Below are 20,039 nucleotides of genomic sequence, written 5' to 3'. Positions count from 1 at the left end.
ACTTCCTATTTGCTGAACTTTACATAAAGTATCAATCTTTTAATAAACCAGCCATGAGGACGCCAATAGGTCTGACACCTTTATTGTGTGTGTTAAGAATTAAGCTGTTTTATATACACTTATATACACTCATAGGAAGAAAGATTGAATGGTGATGTGGGATGGCAATACAATGTTTTGGGGGAGAAGAGCAGTGCAGAGCATGATAGTGCATGCAAGGGGATAGCTGAAGCGCAGGGCTTGAGGAAGTTAGTGCACTAATGTTAGTTTAGTGGCATATGGATGGCACTGGAGCAGCAATGGTGTCAGGGGAGTGGTTGCACTCCGGTGGGGGTTTTAGTGTAGCACTGTGGAAGGAAGCCTGCTGGTGTTGGGCAGTAGAGCAGTGATACATTGTGTGGCAGTAGGTGGTACTATGGTGGATGATTTCTTGTAGTGATGGGCATGGTGGTGGAGATGGATGGTAATTCCACGCAGTGTTGTGATTTTGCAGTGGTGTGGTGGAGGGGATGGTTATGTGGTTGAGAAGAGGTATTAGAGTAATGTGGGGCTTGCTCCAATAGTATATTGATGGTAGTGCCGTGTTTGGGGGCAGAACATTTCAATCAATCAATCAGGGGAATTGTAAGCGCACTACTCACCCGTGAGGATCCCAAGGCGCTGGAGGGGGGGGGGGGTAAAGCAGCTCCGTTCAGTCGAAGAGCCAGGTCTTGAGTTTCTTCCTGAAGATGTTCAGGTAGGAGGTGCATCTGATGTCGATCGGGAGCTCGTTCCAGGTCTTGGCTGCGATGTAGGAGAAGGCTCTTCCACCCGTTCTTGCTCTGCAGATGAGCGGGGTTTCGGTGAGGTCGGCGGATCGGAGGTTTCTCTTGGGTACGTGGAAGGAGATTCTCTCATTGAGGTATTGGGGTCCGGTGCTGTGGAGGAATTTGTAGGCATGGGTGAGTATCTTGAAAGTAACTCTCTTCTCAGTGGGGAGCAGGTTGAGTTTACGCAGGTGTTGGGTGATGTGTTCGTGTTGAGGGATGTCGAGGACGAGTCTGGCTGCAGTGTTCTGTATGGTCTGGAGTTTGTGGAGCAGAGACTTGTTGATCCCGGTGTAGAGGGCGTTTCCGTAGTCTAGTCTGCTGGTTATGAGTGTGTGGGTGACAGTCTTCCTTGATTCGGGGGGATCCATTGGAAGGTCTTTCGGAGGATGCGAAGGGTGTTGAAGCAGCTGGAGGCGATGACATTGACCTGTCGGGTCATGGAAAGGAAGGAGTCTAGTACGATGCTGAGGTTTCGGGCGTGGTCTGTGGGGGGTGGGATGGCTGCCGAGGGTGGTGGGCCACCAAGTGTTGTCCCATGCAGAGGGGGAGGGTCCGAGGACCTCTATCTTCTCCCAGTTGAGCTTCAGGCAGCTGCTACTCATCCAGAATGTGACGTCCTTCATTCCTTCCTGGAAGTCGAGTCTGGTCCTTGGTGAGAAAGAGGATGAGCTGGGTGTCGTCTGCGTAGGATACTATGCTGAGTTCGTGCTGTCTGACGATGGCAGCGAGGGGGGGCCATGTAGATGTTGAAGAGCGTGGGGCTGAGCGACGATCCTTGGGGTACTTTGCAGTTGATTTCCATGGGTTCGGAGAGGAAGGTTGGCAGTCTGACTCTTTGGGTTCTGCCGGTTAGGAAGGAGCAGATCCAGTCGAGGGCGGTTACCTGTATGCCGGCATTGTGGAGTCTGGCGATGAGTGTGCGGTGGGAGGCGGTCAACCCTGCAGAGAGGTCGAGGAGGCTGGGGGCATTGGTGTGTCCTTGGTCGAGGACGGTGCGGATATCGTCTGTGGTGGCGAGTACAGCGGTCTCGGTGCTGTGGTTGCTGCGGAATCTGGATTAGGAGGGGTCGAGGATGGATTTTTCTCCAATTAATCTTGTTAGCTGGGCATTGACTATATTCTCTGTAACTTTGGTCACGAAGGGGAGGAGAGAGATGGGTCGGTAGCTCTTGAGGTCCGTGGGGTCTGCTGAGGGCTTCTTCAGCAGGTCTGACTTCTGCCTGTTTCCAGTCGTAGGGAAAGGTGCGGGTCCTGAAGGTGGTGTTGATGGTGCGTCGTAGTTCTGGAGCCATGGCGGTGGCGGCTCTGTGGTAGATGTGTGGCAGGCAGGGGTCCATGGGGGCTCCTGAGTGGATGCCTTTCATGGTGGAAGTGGTGTCTTCAGTGGTGACTGAGGTCCCGGAGGAGATGCTAGGCTGGCTGGTGATGCTGGAGAGGGAGGTGGTTTCGGAGTCGGGTGTCTGGATGTTGAAGTGGTCGTAGAGGTCCTTGATTTTCAGATAGAATTAGGTTCCAAGCTTGTCACAGAGGTCCAGGGAGGAGGTGATGTCTGTGGTTTCCCTGGGGGGATTGGTGAATTCCTGGAAGACTCTGAAGAGTTCCGGAATTGCTGGTGTTGGCGAGGATCTTGTTTTTGATGAAGGTCCTTTTGGTGGATCTGATGCGTTGGTGGTATTCCGTCATGGCGTTCTTGTAGGTGGTGAAATTTTCTGGCATTTTGCTGTTTCTCCAGTTCTTCTCGAGACGTCTGCAGGTGCGTCTGGATTCCTGGAGTTCAGTGATGAACCAGGTGGCCTTCCTGGGGCGTTGTCTGTTGGAGTTGCGTAGGGGTGCGAGCTCCTCTGCGCAGTTGGAGATCCATCTGTGGCTGCAAGGTTGGTGTCTGTCGAGGGGTTGGGGGCATCGCGGTTGAGGGTGGAGTTGAGCTGCTCCTCAGTGATTTTGCTCCAGTTCCTTTGTGGAGGGCGTAGTGCAGGTTTGGGTGTGGTGGGTTTGTCGACGTTGAAGTGTACACAGTGGTGGTCCGTCCAAGGGTGTTGCATGGTGTGGCTGAAGTGGATGCTATTGCCTCCTAGGAAGATGGGGTCGACGGCGTGTCCTGCCTTGTGGGTGGGTATGCTGACGTGCTGTTTCAGGCCGATGTTGGCGAGGTTATCCAGGAGAGTGGTGAAGTTGGAGTCGCTGAGGTTGTGGAGGTAGAAGTTCAGGTCTCTGAAGAGTATGTAGTCCATGGAGGTAATGGCATGGGGCACGATGAGGTCGGCGATGGTCATGGCGAACGATGCGCAAGGTCCGGGGGGTCTGTAAGCGAGGGTGCCGCGAAGTGTGGTTCACAGGCTGGTCTGGATCTGGAAGTGAAGGTGTTCGGGGGTGGAGAGGGAGTCATTCGTGGTGGAGGTGGAGAGTTGGAGGGAGCTCTAGTGTGCGATGGCGAGTCCTCCTCCTGGTCAGTTGGGGCAGTCTTTCCACTGGATCTTGTACCCGTCAGGGATGGCGATGGCGATGTCAGGGGCGGAGGAGGCGTTGGTCCAGGTTTCTGTAAAGAAGGCGACGTCTGGTGAGAGGGTGCTGAGGAGGTCCCAGATCTCAAGGTGTGTTTGTGCAGGGAGATCACGTTGAGGAGGATGCACCTCAGGGTTTCGGAGGTGTTGGCATTCGGTGCGGGGGTGATGGCCGGGGGAGTGCTGTTGGTGTTGAAGGTCTGGCGGCAATGACGGCAGGAGAACTGTCTGTGGGTGGTGCTCGGCGTGGACAGCTGGCAGTTGCTGTTCCTCCCGGGGTTGAGTGCAAGGAGGGTAGCTGAGTCATAGTGGTGGATGGTTGGAGATCCAGGGTCCCTGACGCGGGTCGCGGTAGGGTTGCGGATGGGCAAAGACGGGCTAGCCTTAGGTGCACCTTTGGCGCACCAGTGGTGCGCCTGCTGCGCGTGGCCGCCATTAACTGTGGTGAATGGGGTAGTAGTGCGGTGTTCTGTTATAAATCAATTGTTGTGAGTGGTTGGGCTTTGAGATGGGAGTATTATGATGTATGGTATGGTGTTGGGATGATTTATGTTGCAATGGGATATTGGTGGAGTACTATTAAGGTAAATGGCGCTCTGGTTGGTTGTGTACAGGTGATGGTTTGGTTTTCTGTGTGTTGTTACATGAGTTGGTTGTCAGGTGGTGTGTTATGTGGTGTTTGTGTGCTGCTTGAGGTGAGGGCAGTTCTGAGGTGGCAGTATGGCGGAATGGGGTGGAAGAATTTCTGTGTGGTGTAGAAGATAATTGGTGTTTCTTCAGTCCGGTTATAGTGCACTGTTGTTGGAAAGAGTAGTGCTGAGAATAGTAGTGTGATGATAAAGTGTAGAAGTGCAGTAGGTTAGATTGCAACGTGTGGTGCTGGGATCCTGTGATTGTTATTATAAAATGTTTTTATTTGTTATCACTAATTAATATCAAAATCGAGCAATACATCATCCTAATTAATACAGTCATTGGTTAATATCACGTACATTGCGCCACCCTTGTACAGTCCTCAGTATTGATTGAAATACGGTCAGATCAGTTCTCTTTTCATACAATTCGCACAATGTAATCCTCCCCTCCCAAAGGGACCCCCAGTGGGTATCACATCGTAAGTTTTAGTCGCTCAAGGCCGGTTCTGAGTCTTCGTGTGGTGGGGCACATATGTTTCCCCAAAAGTTGTTCCATTTTTCCCATACACATGTCCATTTTCGGGGGCATCCCCTATTAATAAAAACTGCCTTTTCCGCCACCATGCCGCTATCGAGATCTCGGCACCATTGCTGATGGGTGGGGATCGTCATTGCTCCCCAGTGTTGTGCGATGTTTCGCTTGGCAAATACGATGGGCAGTGTCACCCATTCCTGCGCTGCATGGTCGAGATCCGTTGGCTCCCACACATTAAGTAGACATCTGCGTGGCTCAGGGGGGACATCAACCCCGCAGACCTGGGTCACCGCGGCCAACACCGCCCCCCAATACCGTTGTATGCTGGGACAGTCCCATATGGTGTGGTAGAATGTACCTATAGACCCACAACCCGTAAGGCAAAGTGGCGTGTCTGCCTTCCCTATTATGTGAAGTGTCGATCTTGTGTAGTATGTTCTATGCAGTATTTTTAGCTGCACAAGCTTTAGTCTGGAGGGGGTCGCAACTTCTCGTGGGGACGCAAGCGCCTCCTGCCAATCCTGCTCGTCCAGCTCACCTATCTCCGCCTGCCACCTCTCCCTAAGGGCCTGTGTGGGGTCTTTCTGGTTATTGACCAGTTTCCGATATGTTAATGAGATTGCTTTTTTGGCTAAAGAGTCAGTTAGCAAACGGTCCTCCAGTGTTGATGACTCGGGCAGATCACTTTCCGGAGGTATGGCCCTTGTAAGGGCATGTTTTATTTGCATGTATTGGTATTGCTCTGTCCCTGCCATTTTGTACGTTGAGTGGAGTGGCGCAAAAGTGACCACCTCCCCCTTTTTCCAAAGGTCACCCACCCTGGAAATGCCCATCAGGTCCCACTGTTTAAAACCTTTGCTCTTACGCAGCTTGCCGAACCGGGGAGAGTCCCATAATGGTGTATGTTGAGTTATCGTCCCCTCCCATCCCAGTGCCCGTTGTGCCCTGTACCAAACCTGCACCGTGTGTGCCGTTGGACCGATCAATTTGTTTATCTTGGCTTTATCATAAAGGGCGCCCATTATTCCGTCCGTACCAATCAGGTGTCTATCCATACGTAGCGCCAGTTCGTCCTGGGGGCATGTAACCATTGATTGATCACTATAAGTTGGGAGGCCCAATAATATAAATGGACATTAGGTAGCGCAATGCCACCGTCATACCAGCTCCGCATTAGTTTACGCATAGCTATACAGTGAGGCTTCCCCTCCCACAGAAGGTGACCCACCTCCGCTGCAATGGCTTTGAAGTATGAGTCGGGTATGGACATGGGTGTGTTTTGTATTGCGTAAAGAAACCGGGGGAGAACCATGATTTTAAACAGCGCAGCCCTCCCCAACATTGTCAGCGGGAGGGAGTGCCAGCTTCTAACGTCACTCCTGAGCCTCTTCAGCGGCGGAAGCAAGTTGCGCTCTGTAAAGTGCACGTGGTTTGGCGTGATATGGATGCCAAGATATTTGAATCCGTCAGTTGCTATCTGTATCTCAGCCCCTCTGGGCAGGCGTGGGGAAGGGCCGTTGAGTATATATAACAGAGATTTGTTCCAATTAATAGAGTAACCAGAGACTCTGCCATATGAGGCGCAAATGTCTAACAAGCAATTGAGGGAGCGCTCCGGGTGTGTGTCAAATATAGTAAAATATCATCTGCGTAGAGGGAGATCCGGTCCTCCCAGTCATCTGTCCATTTCAGTCCTTTTACCACCGGGTCTGCCCGAATCCGTGCCGCAAGCGGCTCCAAGACCAACGCAAATAGCAAAGGGGAGAGGGGGCAGCCCTCTCTGGTCCCTCGTCCCAGCGGAAAGTCTTTCGACAGTCGCCCGTTCACCGCTACCTGCGCCAGTGGCTGCTTGAGTATCGCTATGAGTGTAGCCACCCTCTGGTCTCGCTGGAGCATTCCTTCCTCTAAACTAGCCTGGTACATTCTTAACAAGTGCGGTACCAGTGTGTCAGTCTCTGTATTATACCATTCCAGTGGGATCCCATTGGGTCCCAGCGCCTTCCCGGGCTGGAGGCCCCTGATGGCCGCGGCGATTTCCTCAGTGATAAGGTCCAATTCTAGTAGTTGTGCGTCTTGTGAGGTTAATCGTGGGAGCTGTATGTCTTGTAAGAATTCTAGATTTTCTTCGACTGTTGTCGTTGCCATAGGAGTGTATACTGCTTCGAAATGATGCGCAAATGTCTTTGCGATATCATTCGGGTCTGCTATCGTCTCTCCGGTGGTTAACCGAAGGTGCGCCACCCAACGACTGGCCCTCTCCTTTTTGTCTAGCCATGCCAGTAACTTTCTAGCTTTATCCCCCACTTCGCATATCGTATGTCGTGTTTTCGTTATCCGTGTCTTGGCCACCTCCCATACGTGGTCCCTGGATGCTTGTCTAGCTAAGTGTAGAGCATGGTTGTTGGCGCCGTTGAGATCCGCTGCGTGATCTCCCTCCGCGCGGTCTACCGCACGTTCCAAGTCTAATACTTGTTGCGCTTGCGCTTGTTTATGTGCAGTGATCGTTGAGATGGCCTGTCCACGTAAAACTGCCTTATAGGCCTGCCAAAGGATAAGTGGAGACTCAACTGTATTAACGTTGTCCTGAAAATAGTGCTTCGTGGTCTTGTGCATGATTTTCCTAATCTGTGGAACTTTGAGATATCCTGGGTAGATAGGGTAAATACTCCTCCTGCCCATGAGGCGAGAAGAGTATGTTAATAGTAAGGGTGAGTGATCCGAGATGCCTCTCGAGAGATGTTTGACCTCTTGTATATCGTCTAACCCTGTTTGGGCGGTGAGAAAATAGTCTATCCGAGAAAGACTATTATGCGCACCCGAATGGTGTGTGTATTGGTGCTCTAAGGGCTGGCGCACGCGCCATACATCCACCAAGCAAAGTGCGTCAGTAAAGTCATGTAGGGGCGATGAACCCGTTCCTTGACTCCTAGGGGGACATCTATCTCGCGCGGTATCCATCATGGTGTTAAAGTCGCCTCCTATGATGATCTCCCTGGGGGCCAGGTCTAGCAGGAACTTGCCTAGGGCCCTAAACGCCATCGCGTGCAATGCCGGAGGTATGTACACCGAGACAAAGTTAAGAACCCGTCCTTCCCACTGACAGGAGGCCGCTGCAAATCGACCCTGATCATCTGTCCAGGTTGCAGTCAGGACCAGAGGGCAGCTCCTGCGGAGTAAGATCCCAACCCCCCTGGAACCCGACGTGAATTCAGAGCGGGTCACCATTTTAAAGCCCCATCTGTCCAATGCCTTGACTGCCGTACCAACCATGTGTGTTTCTTGTATCAGGGTGACTGATGGTGCATGCCTTTTGAGGTATTGCAATACCAGGCCTCTCTTTATCTTGTTACCAAGGCCGTTTACATTCCAGGAGACTACTGTTAATGGCGACCCTGGTGCCTGCTTATTATTCACCTGTGAGTTAAGGGTCGTATCTGTCATAGCCTTGTGGGTGTGAGGACGAAGACATGGAAACGGATCCCTGACAGCGCTGTATCTGGCGTGTGTAGTGACTTTTGTGTGACTGACTCCAATAGAAGTGCATATGCTCGTATGTATAATGCAAAAAATACAATTAAGAACATGAAACAAATTCCCCTTGATGAAACAAAAACAACCCCCCACTCCTCCCCCCCCCCCTCCCTGCTCCCCTGCTAGACAGATTCTGAACTACCCGCCTCCCCAACAATGCAGAGTGCTTCAATCCCATTAAACAGTACTTGCGTGTGGGGGGGAAAGTCCGAGAAGCGCCTCGGTGTCCCCTTGCTCAAAGACGATAATCCGGTTGTCAGTCTTATCTTGTAGGTGCATCGCTAAATTTTCAATGTGATGTGCCATACATATTCTGGTTTTGTCATTCGGATCTCGGCAACGCTGGTTAACCGCCACAGTTACCCCCTCTCTCGTGTGTCTTTTCTTTCTTTGTTTGTGTTTTGTTTTGTGTTCTTTTCTGATCCCGGGCCGGTCCATGCGACGGGGTATTGCTCCACAGATTAAGGACACGGGACATCGCTGCCCAGCTTCTGATGCTGGGAGTCCTCCTTGTTCTCGATAGTGCGATCCGCGGTTTTGTTCCCCTCTTGGAGTCGTTGCGGGTGCCGTCCTGTCCGTCGGGGTCTCTCTGTTCGACGCCAGCCCTCTAGCCAATCCCATGCCTCCTCCGGTGTTTCGAAAAAACACGTTTTCCCATCCGCCACTACTCTCAGCCTGGCTGGGAACAACATGGCGTATGATAACTCTCTGCTTTTGAGTTCTTTTTTTAACCTCCATGAAGTTTCTTCTTCTCTTCGTGACTGCCGCAGTATAGTCGGGAAAGAATGAGATCTGGATTCGCAGCCGGGGAGCCACCTGCGCAGTCTGTAGTATGACGTCTCGATCTCGATAATTGAAAATGCGGGCTAGGATAGCTCTGGGGGGTGCCCCCGGTTTAGGCTTGCCTCCCAGGACGCGACACGCCCTTTCCACTGAAAAGAAGGTGGAGAGCCCCCTTGGCTGAAGCCGAGTGTTGATGAGGTCTTCGACGTAGAGATCCATGGCTTGGCTTCCTTGACTCTCCGGGACTCCCGTAATTCTAACATTGTTGCGTCTGGATCGCCCTTCCTGGTCGTCCAGCTTGGCCGCCATGATCTTGTTATCAGCTTCTAACTGGCGGACCTTCCGTTGTAAGTCGCTTGTGTCTGTCGCGAGGGCGGTCGCCACCCTCTCCACCTCCGTGACTCTGGTGGCCATTTTCTGAAAGTCCGCTCTCAGAAATGAAACATCCGAGGAGATCGATCCCACTGTGGTTTGCACGTTAGTGAGGGCTGCCTCCGTTGGGGACCGTCGTTCAGGCAACGTTGAAGGGTCTTTGGAATAAGCATATTTGTCCAGTTTGAGCTGCGGAGTTGTGCGAGGCCCCTTGCCCCTCATCTCTGACTGACTTCCAAGATCTCTAAGCGCCTGTCTCCGATCACTGGACGGTAATCGCCGCCGCCCGCCGAGTGCCTACCAGACATACGCAGCCTGTCGGTTTTCCCGGGCACTCAGTATGATGGGTGGGTGGGTGGGCCGGTCGACTGGTGCCGCAGCTGGCGCTGGCCAGGACTCCTCTTGTGTGTAGCTCGGCTCAGTGAGCCTGTTACTGGGCGAGTATTAGGGGTGGCGTCACTTGTATCCGCTCCGGACGTTAAGTGTCCTCTACCATCAATACCTTCCAGGCTGTAGGTCTCGCCTCCGTGCAGCGTATCACTCCGCTTGGTCACTGCCCCTGGGTTCGATGACGGTGGTAACGTTACAGACCATGTCAGACGGGCCCTCGCGTCGCCTCTCCCGGCCGGCGCTCCTGCCCTCACTTCTCTGCTCCCTCCCTGAATGCGCAGGATATCTTGCCTAGGGGGTCGCCTTCACCTCACGTTCTCCCGGGTGTCCCAAGCGGCACTGCCTGTCTGTCTTCACTTCTAGCCTCAGCAAGGAGCTTGATTATACCGCCTACAAAGCGAAAACTGGGGGGGCATTGGTACACCGGTATCCTTCAGGGTGTGTTTGTGCAGCCTCACCAGCCAGCGCTATGCCTCTCACCTCACCCCCAAGCAGTCAGGGACTCTCGGTGTATGATCAGTACTTCTGCGGCTGCCTCGAGACAGCAGGGTCGTGGAGGCCGGAGCAGCGCCGTATTTTCCTGTGGCACCTGAGTATCTGTACTAGCCGCCGGTTCCTCGAGGATGCGGCGATTCGGGCGCGATCCCTCCGGGCCCTTGCATAAATCGAGGCCGCGGCGTCTCCTTTGTTATTAGGCCGCAGCAAGCGGTGCGGCCCGGGTTCTCCCTGCGATGCGGCTGTGTAGTTGTTAATCGGGTCGGCTCATGTCCTTTGCCTTCCGAGTCAGCGCTTGAGTGTAATTGCTGGCCACCACGTCTCCGTGAACGCGGTAATCTGTGCGGTCCCGCCGGGCCCCCTGCATAAATCGAGGCCGCGGCGTCACCATTGTTGATAGGCCGCCTCCAGCAACGCGGCCCGGGTTCTTGGTGCGACGCGGTTGGACTGTCGCTGACAGGATCGGCGGATGCCCCCTACCTTCCGATGTTCACTTGTGTCTTTTAAAGCGGATTTCTGACAGGATATGGTGCCGGATTAATCGGGGAACGCACGCTGGTCCCGGAGCTTTTCTACGCCGCAGCCATTTCTCGCGGCTGCAAGCCACGCCCCCGATCCTGTGGTTGTTAATGGGATGCAGGTTGATGGCTGGGCTAGGGTGGTGGTTTTGTGTTGGACGTGGTGGCACAGTACTACATGGGGTGTTCTACTTTATTGTTGAAGTGATGGTATAGCTTGTATGGTGGAGTGCAATGTTGTGGGTGGTGGTAGTATGGCATTGATATGTAGTAGTATAGATGCTCAGGTGGAGGTGTGATGTGGGTGTGGAAGTGTCTCTGGACAGGGCATAGTTCAAGGTTTGTTCAAGCATGTGGACTAATTATAAAGGGACAGCCCATAGCTAGTAGTCTCGTTGTGTGGTCCAAACATGACTGGTGTCCTGGAAGAAACTTACAGGCACATGCATCATCATAGGGTTTTGCAATTCCTTAATAGCGATTATTAAGGAATCGCAATTAAGGAATAGCAAAACCCTATGCATGTAGGAATCGCTAAAGAAATAGCGATTCCCACAAATTCCTTAATTGCGACTAGCAAATTGCGAGTCGCAATTAAGGAATGTCTTCCCATTCATTCCTATGGGCCTCCAGGCCCATAGGAATGAATTAGAGATTGCGGGAGCAATTTGCGAGTACCAGTAGGTACTCGCAAATTGCTCCCGCAATTTCGATGGTGCAAGGGTGTCAAAATGACACCCTATTGCACCCATGTATGTTCACTCTGCACAAATGTTGCATACACACATGCTCTAAGGGCATGTGTGTGGGCAACATGAAACTTAGTAAAATGCAAATAAGTGAATTTTTCTAAGTTTTCGCAAATTACCATGAGGTCCAGCCTCATGGTAATTTTCTCATCGCAATTAGGGATTCCTTAAATGCAATCGCTATTTAAGAAATCACAATTTGCGATTTCTTAAATTGCGAGTGGCAAGTTGTTTCATGCATCGCAAAAGCTATTTTTGCGATCGCAAACGGCCAAATTTTTGCGATTCGCGCCGTTTGCGATCGCAAATAGCTTTGATGCATGTGCCTGTTAGTCTGTTTGGTGGAGACCTATGTAGTGCAACCTCCAGTTTCGCTAATCTGAAAGCCATGATGAAATGAGAACAGTAAAAGGCCTAATAGCTTTACTGAGAAACAGTTCTTGTATGTGCATCTTTCTGGTCAAACCGGCAATAGGGAGTATTACCTGAATTGTATATCTGAACAAATGAATGGAATACCATTTATAAAGCGCAACTATGGCCTTGAAGGAATACTAGTGCTAGTCCCATATATCCATAAAAATGTTGAACTGATCAGTCGACCAATAAGCTGGGAAGAGTCAGGTCTTCAACCCTTTCTTGAAGGATATCATGTCCTCACATACTATTAATGAGAGCGATATGAGCCCATAACTTGTGGATCACAAAGAAAATCTTGGAACTGTAATCTCTTAGGTCAAAGGAAACCATTTCAGTGCAACTAAAGATTGGAGAGATATTGTTTCATTAGTAGGAGGGCAGCGTCATTCTGAACTAATTGTAAAGTTATAGCTTTTGTCTGTTTAAAATAATTTTGCAACGGTATTACAACAGTATTATGAATGAGATGTATAGAAAATGACTGCCCTAGCTCCCACCTCGAACAAACTAACCACTGTTATTTAATTGAGTTATTGGCAAGGAGACACCTTTCTTATGGTGGCACACATTCACTCTCTGTAGTGCCATAACTCCTTATCGTAGTATATGGCTAGTGGTGCCTATGTGAGACAGAACTGCAACCTATAATGTACAGCATCTTACTCCTATCTACCCTGTAGTAGAAGTATGATTTAGGAGTTTGTTAAGAGGCAAATAGAAGAGAGTGTACGTTTGCACTGACTTTCATATCTCATTGGTTTGAATTACACGACCATCCTGCACTGCAGTGATGTATCAGTATGTGTTGGGTGTGTTACACCAACCTAAGTTAGGATCTCTTTTCTGGACATAACACCTTCTGTGGTAGAAGGCCCTGTCCTCCAAGAGTAAACTTTGCTAAATAATTGCCTTCTGTCCAGGAGTGCTCAATTGTTGATGGTTATGTTCACCAATAATACACAGATAAGTCTCCGATGTATTTATGGTACCATTGGACACATAAGCTTAGCTAAGTGTTTTGTTTGTAGTGATGCTGAAGGCCATTGATTTCTCATGGTGTTTTTTTTACCAACATTACTGTATTTTGACTGTCAAATACAGTATGCACAAGAGATTAACATTCAAAATCTTTAAGACTGTAGGCTGTCTTCCTTCTGATGCGGAGGGGACTATTTTCAAACGACAGTAAGCATTGCTTTGATTATTTCTGTACAAACTCACAAATTTATATTTAGGTGACCATTTAATTATTAATTGTTATTTTTCAGGCCTCGTCCATGGTTTTATGGCATATTTTTCTCTGAATATATTGCCAGTAATACTCCGATAGACTTCAAGGAATTCTTTTTACCTTTTCGGCATAAATCACACATTATATGTTCTCGCTTAGGGGGCGGAGCAGCATATTGTTGATTAAGAACTAGTTAGAGGAGACTCTTATTACCTCACAAACTTCATGAATTAAAAATTCACTGGCTGAAAGATTATGACCAGGTATGCCTATCTTAATCCCTTTAGCAAATTTCATAGACCACTTACACTGGCTTCCTGTAGAACGGCATTCAATCTTCAAGGCAGGGTGCCTCATTTTTAAGTCACTCCAGACGGGAAGCCCCGCTTTTGTCTCTGCCCCCATTCAAAGACATACTCCCATGCACAATGTAAGGTCTCACTATCCCCATCTTTAAACGGAAGACAATTGGTGGCTCCATGTTTGCTCTCCAGATTTACTTCCTGCTACACTGCATTTAGGAAGCGCCTACAGACAACGCTCTTTAGGAGTAATGGCCTGTTGCAATCTATGTCTCAGTTACCTCAGCGCCATAAAACCACTGGTTGAATGTGCACTTAAATTGTTTTAACGTAGCATAAGATATCATGTTTGTGCTGCCTCACCCAAGTGATGCTTTAATCACAACGGTTTCAAATAAGGGGGATGGAAAGGGCTTTTTCCGCTCTCTAGGGAGTGGGAGGTCCAGACAGGTAGTGTGCCCCAACAGTAAGACTATCAAGAAGAAGTATTACCTGTTGTTCCTCAATGAAGAGTGAAGGTTGAGAATGAATCAACAGGAGAGCTGGATAAGACTACAAATGCATTGTGTGCAGGTTGGGTAATCCTTTTGTTGGATATTAATGCCCTCACACACCCTTTCAGGTGTCATGCTTCATCATCTGGGCTGCTCCTCGTCGGGCCGGCGGTGCAATGCCTAACGGGCTCCCTTAAAGGGGCACTTTATCGGAGTTCTTTAATCCAACAGCCGTTTGGTGAAGTGCGGGTATGGGGGCCTGATAGATGTAGATGTGAAAAAATGTGATTTAAAACAGGGTCGAGAGTACCAATATAGGAATTCGATTTTATTCTAAAGGTCTCCTTCCCTAATTAAAAAGGTGTGTTTGACACTCGGTAGAGTTTAATGTCTCTAATTAGAGTGTTTTAAAATTAGTGTAAGTGGTCAACATGTTTCTCGCTGTGAGCTCGTGCACTCGCGATTCGTCAGGACCTATAAACAAAACTATCTACAAAAGAATAAGTGGGGACTATACAGAATATTAGTCTCGCAATCACAACAAGTAATGTGAGAAAGTCAGTTAACTAAAATACCTGTCATGGTCTGGTACTACCTGTGAAGAAGGGGGAACGGTAGAATAAACAGATCATTGTTATATCAAATGTGATCACAGGTAATAGATACATGAAAAACAAACGCAAAAGGCTGTCAAGGTGATTCATCTCAGTCATATTTAAAAGGATCAGTGGTGGTTACTGATATATGAGCGTCGAAAACCGCTCCAATTAAGTGATGTGCCAACAAAGTGAACTAGAGTGCCTATTCACCTATGTGGAACAAATAAAAAAGTATATAAACAAGACAGCTGAAAGGGTCATAGGACTCACCCCATTCAGTAGGACTGTGGACCACAACAGTACTTGGTGGGCTCTGCATGAGCCAGGGAACCTCTAAAAGTAGGTCTAAACCCAAAAAAGTTGTAATGGACTTAATGGTATGGACAGAGGGAGGGTGGGAGAGTCACAAACCACAACATATATGAACATGAAGACAACAGGGGCAACAGTAATGCGATTAATCAATGAATATGTTGATGGACTGGGATCCAATAGGTGTATCATGGATCACAGGTAGGGACCTTCTGAAAAGTGGCTCTAATCCAGCGTATGAGTTGCAATCTACTTCGTGATGTGATAGAGCACTGCCTCACATAATCAACTCAACCGTGATGTTACATGCTGGAAAGGCAAATGTCCTCAGATCTGAAGGACAGGAACTTAAAGTTGTAGTCGAGCGCCAGTAATTAACAGAGTAAGCACAAGACGTGTAAGGAAAGGGGGCGTCTAAATGATTACAGGGTGCTCGCAGTAATGACCGAGTGTTTCTCTACCAGAGTCAGGAGTGGTATCTGGATTAAAAATATGATGGTACTTACATCTGCCCCGCTCACGCTGTATTCCTAGACCTACCCGAGCCACCGAGTCTGGGAGGTAGTGTCTAGGATGCAGTACGTGGTTTTTGAGCATCCGGTCTAATCACGTGATGGTCTCACGTGATCGGAACTTTGCCGCGAGTGTGGAGTGGTATATGCGATTAAAGCGTAACTAATCTGCGGGAGCAGGGTGAGTAAACTAGAGTAACAATATAATTAATAAAGTCTTATTTAGACCACCCTCGGAGAAACATAGAATATATTTATTTCATTCCGGTGGAAATGGGCAGAAAAACCGCGTCGGCCATCTTGGATTGGGGGACACGGTTAAGAATATGATTAGAAACACTATCATGAGTGGTGGAAGCATGATGAGCGAAGGAGTTGGAATGAGGACCTGATGGTCCCGTGTGGATTCTGTAGGTGTTATTAGATTTGGAAGAAACAGATATTCAGCTGGAAGTCTCCTGACAATTACAGCGAAGTGCATACAGAGTAGAGTACACATTAAGCTGGAAGTCTCCTAAAAACTGTCAATTAGGAAATAAGAGACCCCCATGGAATATCATCGTTGAGCCCCATGACATTTGAGGACAGTCGGTGTATCCATCTCTGTTCTCTCTTGAAAAGATTGTGCTGAGGTAAATGAGGGTTGGCTTCCAGAATAAGCCATTTAATCGAATCTGGTGAGTGTTGTTTCTCTAAGAAATGGGCACTAATCTTAGTGTTCTGTTTTTGGCACCGAAAATTGCTGCGATGTTCTGAGATCCGCACTTTTATCTCGGTCTGGTCGTCATCCCTACGTAATATAAATTGCAGGGGCATGTGATCAGGTATATGCAGTTACTGGTGTTACAGTTCGTGTGTGATCTCAATTCCCAGCAGAAAGTGGTGTTAAGGGTGATGGTTTTATGTATGGATGTGAACGCGCATGCAGTACACATCCCACAAGGATAGTGTCCCTTAACTGCTGGAAGTTGCCATAGTGTGCTCTGTGTGGATTTAGTTTTGGGTCTGGGTCTGGTTTGGATAATCAAATCCTTAACATTTTTGGAGCGTTTGTATGCAAACCGGGGTGGTTCGAGATTCATTGCCCCTGTGTTAAGGATACTCCAATGTTTCTTTAGAACCTTAGTCACTTGGTTGGTGTTAGGTGTGAAAGTCGTGACGCAGGTCAGGATATCAGAGATTGTTGTCGTGTCTACTCTGGGTTCCAAAAGGGCTTCTCTGTTATTATTCCTGGCCCGTTTTTTGGACTGGGCAATACTTTTCATTGGGTATTGCCTTTCCCTTAAATTGCGTGATAGAGTATCTGCCTCACTTTTGAAAGCATCTATAGTGCTGCAATTCCTCCTCAATCTAAGAAACTGCCCGAAGGGTAAATTCTCTTTAAGTGCTCTTGGATGGTAGCTGGTGAAATGTAGCAAGCTGTTACGATCAGTAGCTTTCCTATAGAGAGTTGTTGAAAGAACACCCTGGGTCAGTCTGATAGTTAAATCAAGGAATGCAATTTGAGATGGAGATGCTGTGATTGTGAATTTGAGGTGAGGATTCAGGTGATTGAGCCATGCAAAAAATGCTTCATAGCTCGTGGAGTCTCGTGTCCAAAAAATCAAGATGTCATCTATGAATCGTTTCCATAGTCGGATATTATGACGATATGGATTTGTATCACAGAATATGTGTATCCCCTCAAACCAGGCCATGTATAAACAGGCCAGACTCGGAGCAAAGGTACTCCCCATGGAAGTACCTTTGGTCTGGTGGTATAGTTGGTTTTTGAATTCAAAAAAGTTCTCTGTGAGAGCTAAAGTAGCGCACTCAATAATGAAGGATACCGGGGTGGGCGATTCCCAAGGGTCGCGTCCAAGTACTTCCTCAACAACATCAAGGGTTGCCTTTTGCGGGATATTAGTATAAAGAGCTTCCACATCAAGAGTGATGAGAAAGCTGATGTTGTGGATATCCTGGGTCTGGTCTAATAAACGTAGTACGTCAGTTGTGTCTTGTATGTATGACGGTGTCTGCTTGACCAAGGGTTGCAAGAAATGGGTTCAAGAATCGAATCAATGCCCGATACTATGGGGCGTCCAGGCACCGGGGTGACCCCCTTGTAGATCTTTGGTAGAATATAGAAATAGGGGGTCCTCGGTTCTTTTTTGATTAAGAAGGAAGCCTCCTTCTTACTTAACCAACCTTGGCTCTCTGCTGAGTCGACTAGACCAGTAATAGTCGTTTTTAGGCGTTCAGTGGGGTTATTAGGAATAGGGGTGTAGTACTGCCTGTTACCCAATTGTCGCAAACACTCATTGTCATAATCGATGGTGGTCATTATGACGGTAGCACCACCTTTATCGGCCTGTTTTATGGTAATGGTAGAATCATTGGCCAATGTTGTAATAGCGAGCCTTTCTGCTCTACTGAGGTTGTTAAACTGTTTCTTTCCAGAGACAGTTGTGATATCCTTAAGTACTGCCTGTTCATATGTCAGTACTTCATTGGGTATCATCCCTGCATGGGGAGTAAAGGTAGAGGGATTGTGTAGTCCTGAATCATTGTCAGGTGTGTAGTCTTTTCCCTCAAAGAAAAATCTCAACCGGATCTTGCGGAAGAATTGATGTAATTCGCAAGTTTGGGTGAAAAGATCTATTTTGGGGGTAGGAACAAACCCTAATCCTATTTGGAGGACATCATCCTCTTTTGCTGTCAATTGGCGGGATGACAAATTAACAACTAAATTTGTTTTTTGTTGGTGTGACTCCTGGTCTCCATTCCCCGTTGGGGTGGTTCCTCCCATTGTACTCTTTTCTCTTGTGGGGCCCCTCTTCTTCGCCCTCGCCCTATCCTCTGCCTAAAAAAGGTGGGGGCTGGTTCATGCCCTGGGGTATAAATGGAGGTAGGCCATGGGGGCCAAATTGAGGGGGTCCCTGTGGGTACATCGGGTATTGCCAAAAAGCAGGGCCCTGATAAGGTGTTGGAGGAAAGAAATTATATCCACGTCTGCCTTTCTTCCCTCTAGACTGATTAGGTCTCATGTTCTCAGTATTAGAGTCACTGTTAGTGGAGGATCCTCTCCTTGAGGAATCAGAATCAATATCTGATGAGTAGTTGGTATTTGGCGGGACATAGTCTGCTTTAAGATAGGGATATACTTTCTCCTTATCAAAGCGTTTGATGTCTTTTTGTGGTTTCACAACTTTTTGTTTCATTAGAAACTCTCTGTGTTCAGCTATCTCATTGTTGAGTTCAGTTAGTTTGGATTTATACTGAGAGCCAGGATTGCTTTGTTTAAGACTACTTTCAATAGCCTGGATGCGCGTGAGTAGCTCATCTGCCAATCTCTTGGCAGTGTTCACAATCAGGATCAACAAGTCCAGATACCAGATACCACTCCTGACTCTGGTAGAGAAACACTCTGTCATTACTGCGAGTGCCCTGTAATCATTTAGACGCCCCCTTTCCTTACACGTCTTGTGCTTACTCTGTTAATTACTGGCGCTCGACTACAACTTTAAGTTCCTGTCCTTCAGATCTGAGGACATTTGCCTTTCCAGCATGTAACATCACGGTTGAGTTGATTATGTGAGGCAGTGCTCTATCACATCACGAAGTAGATTGCAACTCATACGCTGGATTAGAGCCACTTTTCAGAAGGTCCCTACCTGTGATCATGATACACCTATTTGATCCCGGTCCATCAACATATTCATTGATTAATCGCATTACTGTTGCCCCTGTTGTCTTCATGTTCATATATGTTGTGGTTTGTGACTCTCCATACCATTAAGTCTATTACAACTTTTTTGGGTTTAGACCTACTTTTAGAGGTTCCCTGGCTCATGCAGAGCCCACCAAGTACTGTTGTGGTCCACAGTCCTACTGAATGGGGTGAGTCCTATGACCATTTCAGCTGTCTTGTTTATATACTTTTTTATTTGTTCCACATATGTGAATAGGCACTCTAGTTCACTTTGTTGGCACATCACTTAATTGGAGCGGTTTTCGACGCTCATATATCAGTAACCACCACTGATCCTTTTAAATATGACTGAGATGAATCACCTTGACAGCCTTTTGCGTTTGTTTTTCATGTATCTATTACCTGTGATCACATTTGATATAACAATGATCCGTTTATTCTACCGTTCCCCCTTCTTCACAGGTAGTACCAGACCATGACAGGTATTTTAGTTAACTGACTTTCTCACATTACTTGTTGTGATTGCGAGACTAATATTCTGTATAGTCCCCACTTATTCTTTTGTAGATAGTTTTGTTTATAGGTCCTGACGAATCGCGAGTGCACGAGCTCACAGCGAGAAACATGTCGACCACTTACACTAATTTCAAAACACTCTAATTAGAGACATTAAACTCTACCGAGTGTCAAACACACCTTTTTAATTAGGGAAGGAGACCTTTAGAATAAAATCGAATTCCTATATTGGTACTCTTGACCCTGTTTTAAATCACATTTTTTCACATCTACATCTATCAGGCCCCCATACCCGCACTTCACCAAACGGCTGTTGGATTAAAGAACTCCGATAAAGTGCCCCTTTAAGGGAGCCCGTTAGGCATTGCACCGCCGGCCCGACGAGGAGCAGCCCAGATGATGAAGCATGACACCTGAAAGGGTGTGTGAGGGCATTAATATCCAACAAAAGGATTACCCAACCTGCACACAATGCATTTGTAGTCTTCTCCAGCTCTCCTGTTGATTCATTCTCAACCTTCACTCTTCATTGAGGAACAACAGGTAATACTTCTTCTTGATAGGCTTTAATCACAACACTATGGAGAACAATACGTACCTTTATTGCCATGGTGCTTCTGGGTTCTCTTGGCGATTAGGCGTGC

General features: G+C 48.1%; 1 protein-coding gene across 2 annotated transcripts in view; it reads left to right on the top strand.

Annotated features, from left to right (window-relative positions):
• The window catches only part of LOC146834956 (sterol carrier protein 2-like), a 372,999-nt gene that overhangs the window by 165,900 nt on the left and 187,060 nt on the right, over positions 1 to 20,039 (top strand). The gene's annotated exons all lie outside the window — the stretch shown is intronic.

This window comes from Triturus cristatus, chromosome 4_2 (assembly GCF_964204655.1).
Source record: "Triturus cristatus chromosome 4_2, aTriCri1.1, whole genome shotgun sequence".
Classification (NCBI taxonomy): Eukaryota; Metazoa; Chordata; class Amphibia; order Caudata; family Salamandridae; genus Triturus; species Triturus cristatus.
The sequence above is the reverse complement of the archived record's forward strand: the minus strand, read 5'-3'. Positions and strand labels throughout refer to the sequence as shown.